Raw genomic sequence first — 15,542 nt, 5'->3', positions numbered from 1 at the left:
CCAGCACCCAATACCATCTCCACTTGAGTGTCCAACAGGTGACTTACTGTAGTCAAATCAGAACTCCAGATCCCCCATAAAAGCCTGCAGCCGGCACCTCCCAGTTTTCTCTGTCTCAGTAAATGATTTATGCATCTTTGCAAGCCATCAACTTTGAAGTCATCTTTATTTTCTCTTTTTTTTTTTCCTGCCCCATCTCCCCATGTCCGTCCAGCAGCAGATTCCATTGGCTCCACCTTCAAAACCTACTGCCTCTGTTCCCTCCAGGCTGCAAACCCCGTCCTGCCGATGTGGTTTCTAGCTGGACTGAGGAACAGACTCCATCAGATCTCCCTGCTGCCACTCTTGTGCGTATGGCTACACAACAGCCAGAGGGATTGTTTGAAAACATAAGATCAGGACGGTTGCAGCTCAAAGCCCTCCAAAGGCTGCTGAACATCACCCTTTGGATTTTATTCTAAGTCCTCGGGGCATGCAAAGCCCCTGCCCAGGTTTAACCGGTACCACTCACCTCCACCTCACTGGCTTTCTTGCAAATTTCTCAAATGCACCTTTACATGTGCTGACCTTTCTATCTGAAAAGCCCTCCTCTCACCTCAATGACGACTCCCCCCCCAGCAAAATAACACCCCTTCCCCAGCACTCTTCACCTCCAACCCCTTCGTCATATTTATCACAACCTAACATTGCTTTAAATATTTATTTTGTGCATTTATTGCCTGTTTTCTCCATCAGAAGATCAGCTGCTCCACAAAAGCAAGAATTTGCCTATTTGGCTCACTGCTGTACTCTCAATCCTAAATAGCAAGGATTCAATAAATATTTGCTGAATGAATGAATGAGTCCTGGCTAGTCACTTTCTTGTTGTATATGTCTGATCTTTTCTAACCAGAGGCTGAGCAGCCTCCACCCAGAGGCAGCATCTTGTTCATCCCTTCATCTTCCTATACCTCCTAGCTCAGGGCAGGTTCCAAAGGCAGGTTCAGGGCTGGGAAGGCAATCAGCTTCCACGATCAATGGGTGGAGCTGCCTGGCATGATGGAAAGGACTGGGTGGCTGGTCTAAGTTTAGCATTATTAATTTTTTTAATATCTTTTTTTTAAGTGGAGGTACTGGGGATTGAACCCAAGACTTTGTGCATGCTAAGCACGCTCTACCACTGAGCTATACCCTCCCCCACCATTATTGATTTGTGAAGAGTGCCAAGGGCCTGGGGTGAGGACTAAAAGTGCAGTCCTTGGGGGCTGCCAAGCCTGTTAACCAGGGGATTCTTTAGGCTGGAGAGAAATCTGGATTGGACAGAGATGGACAGTCCAGACCAGTCCCCAGGTTTGGGAAGCTCAGAAAACGGGCCACTAACTCACAGGGCAACAGATGCCCATGGGCCCCGGGGTACCAGCGGATGCTGCTCCATCAGCCCTCTGCTCCTGGGTAGATCTTCGAGGGGAATGTCAGCGAGTACAGGAGCCTCCCCTCCTGCTCAGCCCACCCATCTCAGCAACTGCTGCACAGAGGCTCAGGGGAGTGGCCGTCTGTCCCAAAGGTCTCTCAGACCTGGGGGCAGAGGCACAACTGGCCCCACATGACTCACAGTTTGCATTTTACCCCCTTGACATGACTCCTGGCATTTGTGAGAGAGCTCTGCAGGTGCTTACCCAGGACTCCCCACCCTTCTCAGCTGCAGGAGACCAGTGTGGATACAACAGGAGGGCACAGGCCCTGGGTCTTTCTGCCCAGCCACGGCGTCCCCTTGCTCCCTGTGCCCCACCAAGCACAGAAACGGTGAAGGCACGGAAGCAGGTACCCTGTCCTCACTGCTAGCCTCATCCACCGAACCTGGGGGAAGGGGCATCCACGCATTGCCGCCGGCTGCTCCCCGCCACGAGGATGAACCACTGAAGGCTCACTCCCTCGCCTTCCCTGTCTTCATCCTGACCTGCAGTTCCCAGGCTGGACAGTGTTTCCACAGCGGGAGGACGGGGGTGCGGGGACGGGGGAGAGAGGCAGAGTAGGGGAGGGGAGGCTAGTCTGCAGGACTATAAGCCGCCGGAACCCTGTCTCCTGTTCCTCTGTTTAAAACGCGAGCTGGCGGACTTGACTTCTTACGTAACATTACTTTCGCGACCAAAGCACTTTTCGCATATGAGACTTTTCACAACCACCTTGGGGAACTAGTTTCAATGCACCCACTTTGAAGAGGTCAAGGTATTTGCTCCGGTACCACGTGGGTGAGCAGCGGCAGTAAAACCAGTCCCCATGTCCACTCCTAGACCAGTGAGCCCTGCTGCACCCACGATGTGGGGTGAGGAGGAAAGAAATAACCAGCCATGCAAAACCCAAAAAAGGGATCCTTTCTCTCCAAAGATTATGAAATCAAAGAGCATTTTGTTGCTTCTTGGAAATTCTTTCTATGACTCGGAGGCCACACAATTCAACAGACTTCCCATTATTACTATTATTAAAGTATTTGATCCAGTTCCGCCTCCTACTTTACCAACTTTCACACAGACCGAAAACTCAAGCGTTTACCTGGGCTCGCCCTTGGACGGGGCGAGCAGGTCACCCGCGCTTCCAGCCTCCACCTCCCCGGGTCTTGGCTCCAGGGCTCCCGCAAAATCTTGAAATCCCCCCAGATCGGCGCGGTCACTGAGGGAAGCAGCCTGGCTCTGAACAAGCCCAGGCAAGCCCAGGCAGAGCCCGCTTCTAGGTCCTCCCTCCTGCGCGCATCACCCGGCCCCGGGGCGGGAGACGCGTCTCTCCGGTTCCAGATCCGGGGAGTCGACTCACCCTAGACGGATCGGGCGCCGGCATCTCCTCCATCTGAGCAGGAAAAGGACCCAGGTAGGCAAGGAGGGGCGGGTGGGGGCGGCGCCAGCCCGCGCTGGATGGGGCGGGAGAGCTGCGAGAGGCAGGATCACGTCGGGGGTGGGGTGTGCGCGCTGCCTGAGGCCCGAGGCGCGGCGGCGGGGCGCGGCGGCGGGGCGCGCCGCAAGGCGGCCGAACGCAATCGGCCGCGAGGCGGGTACCCCCGGGCACCGGGGACCGGCCCCAGGGCCCTCCGCCGCCTGCCTGGAATGGTGCTTCCCTGATGACAGCGCGAATCGCGCAGGGACCCTCGCCTCCGTCCGCCGCGGGGTCCCGGGGAGCGCTCTGGGGCCGACGACCGGACTCCACGGCCATCGCGAACCTCCCGGGGGCTCCTCGCCCCTCCGCGGCCGGACCGAAGCCCGGGCGGATCCAGAGGGCCCTGTAAGAAAGCAAACAGAAACCACGGGGACGCTCGCCGCGAAGCCCAGGCCGCCAGCCTCTCCCCGAGAAGAGGGAAGGAAAAATCTGCGTCCCCGGCGCGGGCGAGGAGGTGTCCTGGGTCTGGACCTGTCGTGCCCGCGACACTGCCAGCTCGGAGAGCTCGGAGAGCTCGGAGGTCCTACGCAGCCCCGATTCAAGGAGACAAGAAAAGACTTCTAGTGCCAGAAACGGGCCCCCCGCCGCGGCCCCCGCCCACCGGCCGGGCGCGCCGCCCCCACTCACCGCGCCCCCAAGTCCCGGCGCTGCGGGCCGCCAGAGTGACTGCTCTTCACGTCCCGGGGCGCAGAGGCCGGCGGCCGGCACGGCCGAGACGCGGCGCTCAGGAGCCGGGTGCGCCGGGCGGGGGCCGCGCCGGGCAGGGCTCGACTGACACAAGGGGCCGGTCGTAGCCCCCAGCGCCGGCCTTCAGTGCTCCCGTCCCGGCTGAACGCGGGGCCTCGGCGCAGAGCTGCGGGGAGGCGCCCGACAGCCCGCGAGGTGCGCGGCTCTCTTTACTCGGCGTTTCCACGCTGCCCTGCGCATGGGGCGCGACGCCTTCCGGGTTGATGGGGACACACGTGCAGGGGCGGCCCTGAAGACAACCTCTCTGCTGTGGGGAGGGGTTCCTGTCACCACTCCGTTCCCCCAACCACCGTAAATCCGCACCCAGTCGGACCAGGTTCAGACCTAGGACCCTTGAGCGACAAACTGCCCTGCAGCCCGCGCGCCCAGGTACGGAGTTCCGAAGAGGAGTCCCCCGGACCTCCCTCTGCAAGTGTTACTGCTCTCAGGGTCGTTGCAGGACAGAAATTGCATCCTCAGAATCAAACCCCGTTCATAGACTCACACTCAGACACACTTGTAGCACCCGCCGAGATGCACCGCAAACGGACAGACACCTGTCTCCTCCACATGGACAAAGCTGAAAGGGGAAGGTCTTCTTGGTCCCAGGAGACTCATCCGACTTGTACTGGGAGAAAGTGGTCCTTGGGGGACAACAGGGAAGCAGCTACAGGAAAGCAGCTGCTGCCCATGTGTGTGATCACATTTGGGCACCCTGGAGGGAGCAGGTGGAGGCCAGGTGTGAGATGTCCCCATTTGCCTGATGACAGTCCTGAGGCCGACACATATGAGTCTGTGTGGAGCCCATGTTCACAGACTTTTTCTAGAGAAACAGTCCTAGAGAAGGAAAGAGCCAGCCAGCATGTGAGAATTCCGGGGTGCACTGCAGAGCTGCAGGTCAGGCCTACCTTTTTCACACGAGCAGTGCTGGGGAGAGCCTTACCCCCAGTGGCCATCACCATGGGGTGGGTGGGATGAGGAAGGCCTCTGCAGATGCTCAAAGACAAGAGGATTCAATAAGGGTGATAGCTCTGGAGACAGCACAAGATGACAGAAGGGAAAAGGGGGTTCTAATCCTGATTTGCTGTGTGACCTCAAGCCATAATAATATTAATAACAGCCAACTCAGGTTGAGTGCTCAGTGTACCAGGCATCCAAAACCCTCCCCCAGATAACCCCATTCAATCCTCAGAACAGTACTCTGAGATAGACACTAGTATTGCCCCATTTTCAGGTGAGGAAATCAAGGACTAGAAAGGTAAAACTTGGCCACCATCACAAGGAGAGTAGGGTGGAACCAGGACCCAAATCCATGACTTTCTGACCCCCAAGCCTCATGCCTTAAGCACCTGCCACCTGGCCTCAATTTGGCAAATTGCTTAGCCTCTCCAAGCCTCGGCGTCCTCGCCTGAATAGGCAGTACCAGGCTCATGGTACAGATTCAGTAACTATTGTGCAATGAATGAATGAATGCCCTGCCCCTCAGGGTAACTGTGAGGACTGCAGCCTGTGGAGTTCCTGCATGCAGCAGGCATTTCCATGCCTTCAACAGCTCGTCTAAGGAACCTCTGTGGAGCCCCAGGCCCAAAGAAGCAAACGTTCCCTACTCCACCCATATAGACACCTGCGAGTGTTTCCGGCTGAGACCTCCTCCCTCATTGGTCCTTTCTTGCTTTCCTTTCAGAGCCACCAAAATGCCTTGACCTGGGCAGCTACCAGATTGATTGAGTACATGTGGGAGACACCAGACTTTGGTAACTCGAGGACTGAAATAACCAGATTCTCACCCACTTTTCCATCCAGAGAGGCCAAACCATATCCAGGCCTCTTTTTTTTCCCTTTAGTTATTTTTGCATAAGTGAGGACTGGTTTACAAAAGCCTCACCATATGCCAAAGTCCATGTCACCTCTCCCCACACTGCCAGGCACAAGGATGCTGAGCTCATTTGTGTTTCCCCTAGAATCCATCTAGCACCCAGACGTACACACACCCCTGATTTACAAGCAAGAGGGCTACGGAGAAACGGGGCCACAGGGGTAGCATGGACAAAGTCCGAGTTACATCCCCCGCTCCCTGCCATCCTGTGCCAAACCTGCATCCTCACACACAGCATCAAAACAGTGCATTTGCGGAGGCATTCAGGTCTTAAATTTAGCCACAGAAGCCCAAGGACTCCCCAGTTGGCCTATGGATTGAGTTGTCCAAAAATGTGAATTAAAAAAAAAAAAAGATAACAATCTATTCCTGGGAATAGATCATAGTGATGGTGGCACAATTTTGTGAATATAGTCATCCCTCCGTATCCAAGGGGGGATTGTTTCCAGGATACCAAAATCTGTGGATGCTCGAGCTCCTTATATAAAATGAGATGGTGTTTGGATATAATCTATGCGCATCCTCTTGTATACTTTAAATCATCTCTAGATTACTTATAATACCTAATTCAATGTAAATAGTTGTAAATTTAATGTAAATGCTATGTTTGCTGGCACCAGCAGATTAAAGTTTTGTTTTTTGGAACTTTCTGGAAATTTTTTGGTTTTTTTTTTTTTTTCAGTTCGCTGTTGGCTGCTTCACAGCTACGGATCCTCCAGATACAGAGGGCTGACCAGATACTAAGACCACCAAATTGCGTGCTTTAAATGGTGAAATTTATGGTATGTAAGTTATATCTCAGTAGGAAAAAAAAAAAAGGAGCCACCATTCTTCCTTCCTGGTCAGAATACACGGCATGAACCCAGCCGGTTGTCTGAAAGCCCCGGCGCTCCTGAATGCTGACTCCCTTGACTTAGCAGATCTAACTGCAGGTTGAGTGGTACAGGAGGGTCGGGCATCCTATGGCTATAGCTGTTCTGTGAGGGCCCTGACTGTGGCCATCTCAGGGGCGAGTGGCCAAGAGGCCACAGCAGCCTGTCTCTAATGCCCTCAATGACAGGACTGCAGGGACACAGGGCCCTGGACTGGATCCTGCAGCAGGAAGGAGACTTGGGGGGGCAGACTCCACTGCAGCCCCAACATCAGAGAGCTCCTTGGTGGGGGGAAGGCGGACGGGCCAGTGTGCGTGTGTGTGTAGCATGTGAAGTGCTCCAGGGAGCCCGCCTGGCGCTTACAGAGCCCCTGTGTCAGCGAGCACGCTCTGCAAAGCCCCATCTCTGAATAGGGAGGCTCAGCTTGTAGGGCTCGTGAAGAAATCACCACTGGATTAAAACACAGCAAGTAAATGTGAGAAGTCAAAATGCTGTACAAAGGGGAGAATTATTTTTAAGTGGTTACTCACTGCTATGCTGACTCTGCATTTTAACTAAGCTTTAAGGTTCTTTTATTTCCCCAGCTCCTAAAGTTGCTCTTTGGCTTATGCATCAAATCCACCTTGTTCCTCATTGAAGAGAGACAGAGGTCAGCTTATTTTTAGGCGCTATCTGTCTATGGAGTAATTGATTGATCGATAGAACAATGGATATTTAATACATACACATACATACATGATTTAGCTGCCACTTATCAAGCCCTTATATATACGTTATGTACTATTACGTGTTTTACCCACGCGATCTCATCTGATCCCCCAGCCGCTGTAAGCAGCAGATGTGTGTGGCATTTGGACCTCGACTGCATCTCAAAGGCAGTTCACCTCCGGACACAGGGGCTTGATTTGACAAAGTCGGCAGGCACACAGGGAACCCCCTCCAATTTTGGTGGGATGAGTGGAAACTCTCTGACCTTGAGTCCAGGAAAGTGAGACTTGCCTGGTATGTTTGCTACCTGCACCTTTCATAAATACATGGAACTGCTACCTCCCATTTCTCCAGCTCACAGAGGGAAAGAGGGCCAGTTTCCTTTAATGTTTAAAAGGACAATGGCCCCAAGCTCCTGTCCTAAGGATTGTGAGAAGGACAAGGGCCCACCCTCCCGCGAAGAACCCCCAGAGCCGCAGCCCATCCCAAGGCTGCCAGTCCTGGTGTTGCCCCGGCCACCCCTTCAGAGGAGGTCTGGCCCGTCAGGTCACCTGTCTGGAGGTCTCCCCAGGACTTAGAGGAGGGGTCTTCCTTGGCCAGACTCAGGCCCAAATGCTTTACAGATACTAACTTCTTTAACACTCATAATAACCCTTGCTCTTAAGGTTAGATAACTCACCCCAGGTCATGCTGCTAGTTAGCAGCAGAGGTGGGATGTGAGCCCAGATGCTCTGGCTCGAGGCTGCCATCAACCCCCATATAAGCTACTAAGGCACCCTGTACCAGGGCACTAAGACCATCCCCTTCTGTAGGACTTCCTAATCCTGGGGTTGGCTTCAGATGACTCACCTTTTGAGGTGTGGTCCCTCCTGTCAACTGATCTCACTGGGTCATCCCAGTTCATCCCAGACAGACCAAAGCTCTGGGACTCCTCTCTCCCTGTCCCTGAGGCACTGTGAATTTCCAATCGCTTTCCCAGCAATCTTTACACTCTATCGGGGGCAGGGAGCACAGCTCTACCTGGCTACAGCCGTTCCTCAGCTAAAGATTTCCAGTCTTATCCTGTCCCAGAACCCAGCATCACAGGGACCCTTGAGGACAAAGAAAGACTGCTCTAGACAGCCCCAGGACTCCACTGCCAGAAACAGGCAGTACCCAACTTTTCTCTCATTAAATAAAAAGGTATGTTCTGCCTCACCAGTTGCTACTGCACAACATATATATTATATAATACATGGCATATTATACATAATATTATATCTAAATATATATTACCTACTACTCCAGACTGATGGTTCATAATCTTTTTTGGGTCACATAATCCTTTGAGAGTCTGATGAATTTCCAAGGAAAAAACCCAACAACTTGCATCACACAAAGTTTCAGAAGATTCCTTGACTGCTCTCTCTCTACCCCCTCCTCCCATCAAACTTAAAAGGTTAAAAATGGTGTGATGCTGTCCAGTAGAGCTGCCCTGGATGATGGAAAAGTTCTGTGTCTTTGCTGTCCAGTTTACTAGCCACACATGACTGCTGGAATGAATTAACTAAATTAGATGTAACGTTCAGTTCCCCATGGCACTGGCACATGTGGCTCGTGGCTACTGTATTGGACAGTGCAGCTCTGAAGTCTATCCCAAATTAGCCATAGCATCAGAGGATTACAAAACTAGGCCGTATCACACACTGGCTTATGTTGAGAGACCTTATGAGAAAGAGACCTAGGACATGGTTCCCCACCCAGTATGTTTACTCTAAGACACTGTTTATTACATGAAGCAAACTAGGTATTGATAGGGGTCTCCATGACCATCCACTTTTGGGGGCTGGGATCCCCAAACACAACATGGTAAGGAGACTTTTCTTGGTTGCCAAACTGTCCTTTAACTTAGTTGAAGGCTGAAGGTCTTTCAAAATCAAGCCAGCTGACGTGCTCTGATTATAATGCAGCAATCTGAATATGAGCACAAGGGTGGTGTTTGAAAGGTAGTCGTGTGACTGAGTTTGGACAAAAAATTTGGAAAGGTCTGATGAGTCACTCTTGCTGGGCAGCCCAGTGCTGAATGCCAGTGGGACCAGAACGGGGCCTGGCTGGCCTAACCAGACAAATGGCCTGGAGGCTGTCTCTCCGCAATCACTGGAGACAAGAGGACAGGCCCCTGACCCTGCAGCTGCGCCTGCTGAGACCTACGGCAGAAGGGACGGGCATCCCCTGACCGAGGAGGTCTTCAGAACCTGAAGGCTGCTGGGCCAGTGCCCGCCCACTTCGCTGCCACGAGCCCAAATCTGACAGATCCTCTTTCTTGCCCACTGGGTCGAGGGAGGCAGCGCTGAAGCTTGCTTTTGTTCTGCTCATATGTCACCAAGGTCACCAATGACCTTGACGACGTTCCTAAACTCAGTGGTCGATTCCAAGCCCCATTTTGCTTGACCCATTAGCATCATTTAACTCAGCTGGTCCCTCCCTGATCCTTGAAACTCTTTTTTTCCTTTCTGTTTGGATTTTTGGGTGCCATTCTCTCTTGGTTCTTATCAACTTCACCCACCACTCCTTCTGTTTCCGCTGCTGGTTCCTCCCCAGCTCCCACCCTTTTTGTGTTGGAAGACCCCAGGGCTCCATTCACCAACCCACTCTCCCTGGGTGATCTCATCCAGCCTCAATGCCTACCCCTCACATCTATACACTGATGACTCCCAAATCAATATCTGTAGTCACGACCTCCAGACTTTAATAGCCAATGGCTAACTCAGTCTTGTGGATGTGTAATAGGAATCTGAAGATGTGATGCATCCCAAACTAAAGTCCTGGTTCCACCCTGACTCCCCAGACCGCTCCTCTGAAGTCTCCCCCGTCTGCACCCTCAGCAACTCCATCCTTCCAGGTCTCTGGCAAAAATTTTTGCAGTTCACCCTTGACCTCTGTCTCACTTCCCCCAATGTCCGGTCCATCAGCAGAGCCTGCTGGCTCCACCTTCAAAATACAGCCGGAATCCAGACTCTTCTCTGCTTTTTCTCTCCCCATTCATTGCTTCCACTCTGGTCTAAGCCACTATCATTCTCTTGCCTGGATGACGGGCATAGCCTCTTAGCTGGTTTCCCTGGACCCTTGCTCCCCAGGGTCTGTCCTCAGCACAGCCTCCCGGAGGATCTATTTAGAATGAAGACTGATCACGTCACTCTTCTGCTCAGAACCCTCAGTGGCACCTCACCTTGTTCAAAGTCAAAGCAAAGTCCCTTCTGTGGCCTAAAAAGCTCAAATGAACCAGCCCCCAACTGACCCTTGACCTCACTTCTTACTACTCTCCCTCTTGCTGACTCTGTCCCACACTAGCCTCCTTGCTGATCCTAGAACACACCAAGAAGTCCTCCCCCCTCTCCCTGAGACCAAAGGAACCAGACCAAGACCCTGGGGGCCCACATCCACCATCCTCGGTCACCCCACCACCACCATCAGTGGGCAGTGAGAACCAGAGGCTGTAACCATGAAGCCAGTTTCCATTCTGGGCCCCCAGGAAGACACTAGAGGAAACAGTACAAAGTTGGTCCTTAGGCTCATGTTCACAATACTCATTTCTTACAGCCAAAGGGTCATGGAGGAAAAAAGTGACAGTTCTTTCCTAATTCAGAAAATATTAACATAAGCACTTTATTTCTGATAAAGATAACCATGTTATTCTATTAACTAGAAAGGGAAAAAAAAAAAGGAGGGGGAAAGTCAACCCATGCCAGCAGGAAATGTGGATTGTTCTATAGAAGAGAGATCAGCCCTTGGAGGGTGGGTTGAGCAGAATTCCACACTCGGCTTTGAGAGTGTCGAGTGGAGAATGCTGTAGAAATGCCGAGGATGAGTGGGACCACTGTGAAGCGGGGCAGATGTTAAAGAGACACAGTCATTGGCAGAATGGGCTGCCCACGGAAGGAAAGTGTACTCTCAAGGATAGCCAAGGTCCACGAGAAAGCCAGAAAGAGAGGCAGCCAGATCCTAGAATCTACGAACATTTCCAACATGAGGACCAGAGGGGTGCGTCTCATGAATGAACCATCAGGTCACTGTCCTTAGTGGAACCCCTTCTCCTCTGGCCAGCCACACCAACCCTCACCCCCAGTCCCTTTGGCGGATATTGCCAAGTTCTGTATTTGCAGCCATCGCCCCTTTCACTGTACTTAGCCACAGACGAGTGTCACTCATGTCTTTCTATAAAGAGGAAGAAAGCTTAGCACAACCCTCAGAAAACTGCATGTTGCAAGCATCCGGATTCCTAGCTGGAAGAGATAAAGAGCACTCACAGGACTTCTTTGCTGGAGCTGGGTCTTTCCCATTTGTCCGGCAGGAACGCCTTGGGAGAGCAGCCATTTCTGGCCTCTGGGGACCTAGAGAAGCCAAGAAGCAAAGCAGCTGTGAAAGCCAGCGTACTTCGGGGCCAGGTGCGCACAGAAGCAGCCTGCAGGTGACGGCAGGTCTGTTCGGGTCTCCCTCAACCTTCTCTCCAAAGGGTGATTTTCCCAGGAGGAGCCTCCACTTTGAGCGAAGGTGTTACAGTCCCAGGAAATGTCCAAGAGAGTCTGTGCCTTCCAGAGGCCCGTGTGTGCTGGTTTCCCCAACAGAATCTGCAAACTTCTAGGGTAGAAGGGAGAGAGAGGCATGTCAGATGCAGCAGGAATGTGGCGCTCGGGTCACCAGGCTGAGCAGAGGCGCAAGGTAGTGGCTCCTTGGTGACTTGGAGTCCCTTTGAGCCTACGGGGCAGCCTGGGAGGCCAGTGGGGCCGCGTCAAAGCCAAGTGGGGCCCGTTGCACTGTTTTACCATGAGCCAGCCCTATCTCACACCTCCTGTTTTGAAGAAAAACCCAATTTGTACCTTAAAAAGGAAAAAAACCCCACTTCTGCCTGGTCCACTCCCTGCTGTGAAATAAGCACATTTATTACTCAGAAGGACGCCCGGCATCCCTGAGGCCCTGACGGACTATTTACAACACTGGGGCTGCAGGGCAAGGTGACCTTCAGACCAGGCAGGGGCAGTGCCCGGTGTGAGGCGGGGCCCTTCAGAGGATGCGAGGCATCCAGGCCATTTGCCATGTCTCAGGGGACCTGGGAGTTTACAGAATGAAGAAATGTCAAAACCGGATTAGAAAAGTGCATTTTAAACATTTAAAATTTAAAAACGGAATGCTTTTAACACACACATACACAGCTCAAAACACAAGAGAATTGCACTGTTTACTAGAAATGATATTTTTACAGATCTAAAAATTCTTTTTGAACATGCAGCTCAGGCCAGATGCCTCACCCACAGCAGACAGAACAACCTCAAAGCAAGTTACCCCAAGAAAGCAAGTGACCCGCCCACCACGATAGGAATCAGCCCCGGATGGGACAGATCAACCCCTCGCCGAGCTTCTAAACTCAAGTGACCCAGCACACTGGCAAAACGTCTGAGTGTCCACTCTGGACTGGGCCTTGACTCAGCCAGGAAAAGACTGAACTGGAACCATCAACTCTGTCACTGAGAAGTGACCCCATCCTTTGGTGCTTTGCAACTCTATGGTCATACAGGGAAAAGCGACTGATTGCTTAAAATTGAAGTATAGTTGATTTACAACGTTTCAGGTACATAGCAAAGTGACTCAGTTATACATACACACATATATATTTTCAGATTCTTTCCCATTATAGGTTATTATAAGATATAGAATATAGTTCCCTGTGCTATCCAGCAGGTCCTTGCTGTTTATCTGTTTTATATAGCGACAGTATATCTGTTAATCTCAAATTTCTAATTTACCCCTTTCTCCTAAATGCTATTTTTTTTTAATGGAGGTACTGGAACTAGAACCCAGGACCTTGTGCATGCTAAGCATGCACTCTACCTTCTGAGCTATTACCACCCCCCCACACCAAATGCTATTAATTTTTAAAGGCAAGTATCATGCCATATATTGTTTGTACCTATTCAACAGCTCTGATTTTCATGTCAGTGGATGCCCAGTAAATACTTGTTGGGTTGAACCAAATGATCAAGAATTTTGGGGGAGAAATAATATTTTACACCAGCAAAGTAAAAAAGCTCTGTGTTGCCTATTGGTCCCATCTGAGATGGCCCCAGTCAGATTTCTTGGTTAACTTCCTCCACCTCTGTCAAGTCAACCCATGTCTTAACAAGGGGTCTGGCAGCTCTCCTGCCCTGCAGCCATTACATCAACAAGATGTGTAGTGCTTACGACACAGTCTTGCACCTGCCCCAACTGGAGAGCTAAAAAGTTTCCAGCTGGGCAGGAGAGCTTGCCAGCTAAAAAAAACATTTTGCCATAGAGAGGAAAGGTCATCCCATGACACAGGAAAATCGGCCACTTTATAGATAATCATGGTAATTCACCTCCACGTTGTGGAAGGTTACTAGTGAGCAGCATTTTAGTGTTTTGGGCATTCAGATTGGTCCTACTCACAAACCCAAATCAGCATTAAACAAGTGGAACTGCTGGGGAGGAAAGAGGGAACTCACTGGGCCTGGAAGTGCGCTGAGACTCCGAAACCCCCAAACAAGGACAGAAAGACCATCGGGGGAGCGGCTGTTGGAAAAAAATGAGGCCAAACCCAGTGGCTGATTCATGTAGACTCTGCCTGGGATGGTTACTGTCATTCTGTAACATTCCCCTAAAAGGGGGTGGGCACAAGGCCCCACCTGAAACCCAAGATCCTGCAAATGGACCGGAACGCCCAGTGTAGGGTTGCTGGTGGGCCATTGCCTTGGTCCTTTGCCACCCTATTCAAGGATGGTCAGCTCTCCCTGGGCATTTTGTTCAGCTTCCTCAGACAACAGATGCGCACATGGCTCGTAACGCCTACTCTGAGAAATGGGAACAAGGAAGGGCCCAGTCCACCCTCCCCGCTGTTCTCCCCAAGACCCTTCAAAGAGGTCAAAACGAAATGTGGGAGGACCCAGGAGATGACACAGATCCAGAACGGCAGGGAAACTTCTAAGTAAACTTTCTGTTTTATCAGTCAAAACAAAATCCTGGAAAATTCTTCTCCTGAACGCATGGCACCCAATAAGACTATCCCCATCCAGCAAATCGCCTGCCCCGCGGTGAGGGGCCCGGTTTCCCTCCCGCGTCCTCAGGCGCCCTCTGCTGGAGGACGCATGAGTTACAGCGCTAATAACCTGACGGGGAGACGCCAGGCTCAGGCGGCCCTGGTTTCCCAGAATTGCAAAGAGGAACAACTCGGCAAAAAAAAGCCCCAAGTTTTCTCCCCCTGACACTTCATCCAGTGCGAATCGTAAACCAGAGGTGCTGCAAACCTGCTCAAAGGCGGCATTCAGTTCCCAGAACAGCACTGCCCCATGTCCAGTAAGTTCTGCCCCATGGTCTTTTGGACCTCAGGTCTGTGTCACCTCCTGGTCCCCAATTTCCTTACCTTGTCCTAGTTGGGGTGGGTCACCTGAGTCAGGGCCACCGATGAGTCCAGCACTGATCACTTCATCCTTGTCCCACAGGCAGGTTGAAACATATCCTGGGGACTCCCAGGTCTGCCCTGAGCTTCCTGTCTCCTTGGGCAAATTGGTTAATCTCTAGGCCTCACTGTCCTCGTCTCTGAGCTCAGGGCTTACATCAGATGATTTTGAAGCATCCTTCATTTGTGGAGCTAAAGTTTACATGCAGAAGAGGGAGGACAGGTTCTGATCCTTAATCAGATCTGCGCCAAATGAGCACAGCAGGGGAACTGGTGACTCTGCACTGGGTGAGAAGCAAAAGCAGTCAGTGGAGAAGCACCATAGGTCAGGATCTGGTCCTGGGGCCCCAGGATCCCAGCAGCATCTTGGGGTCTTTCCCCACATCCCCCGCCTGCCTCCTGGTACTCCCTATCTTCTGAGTGCAGCCACCTTACCAGGTGAGCACCCCCAGTGGCCCATTTCTAGCTGAAATCCAGGCCCACCATTTGTTATCATGGTCCCCACCTTTTCCTTGCACTTTAGTACCTGGAGGAGCCCCAGGGACTCAGCCGGCCGGTTGGCTCTGCCCAGAGGGTGAAGGCGGTCCCCCGGAGAGCCGCCTGTCCCTATGTCCTTGGCAGGAAGACTGGCAGCCGCAGCGCTGCGCCTGTCCCAGGCTGAGCAGGAGGGCTCCTGGTGTCAGTTCTGGGGCAGCCATGGGCCTGGGCAGGCCCCCCAAATGATGACATCAGCAGGAAGCAGGGTCTGCAGGCCCCATGACCCCTGCCATCTCCTTCTCTTCCCCCTCTGCCTCCTCCCTCCCCCTCCCAGGGCAATGCAGGCTCCAAGGGCAGCCTCCAAGGTGGAGACACTCGAGTGAGCAATGGGAGGAAGCAGCCACCAGCACTGAGGCTCTGCCCGGGGGAAGTCCAGGGTCCAGGACAGCGAGAGGTATCAGTCTCTGAACTGGCTCACAACCGTGAACAGGCCCAGAAGAGCAGGCTCCTGTGTGCAGTGTGACATCACTTC

General features: G+C 52.4%; 1 long non-coding RNA gene across 1 annotated transcript; it reads left to right on the top strand.

Moving 5' to 3' along the window:
• The first annotated feature begins 2,337 nt into the window (after positions 1 to 2,337).
• LOC116156753 (uncharacterized) lies at positions 2,338 to 14,088 on the top strand. Its single transcript, XR_010383990.1, has 4 exons — positions 2,338 to 2,841; positions 6,189 to 6,288; positions 11,417 to 11,543; positions 12,353 to 14,088. It is a non-coding gene; the product is annotated as an uncharacterized LOC116156753 (long non-coding RNA).
• Positions 14,089 to 15,542: the final 1,454 nt, after the last annotated feature.

The sequence above is a fragment of the Camelus dromedarius genome, chromosome 14 (assembly GCF_036321535.1).
Source record: "Camelus dromedarius isolate mCamDro1 chromosome 14, mCamDro1.pat, whole genome shotgun sequence".
Lineage (NCBI taxonomy): Eukaryota > Metazoa > Chordata > Mammalia > Artiodactyla > Camelidae > Camelus > Camelus dromedarius.
The sequence above is the reverse complement of the archived record's forward strand: the minus strand, read 5'-3'. Positions and strand labels throughout refer to the sequence as shown.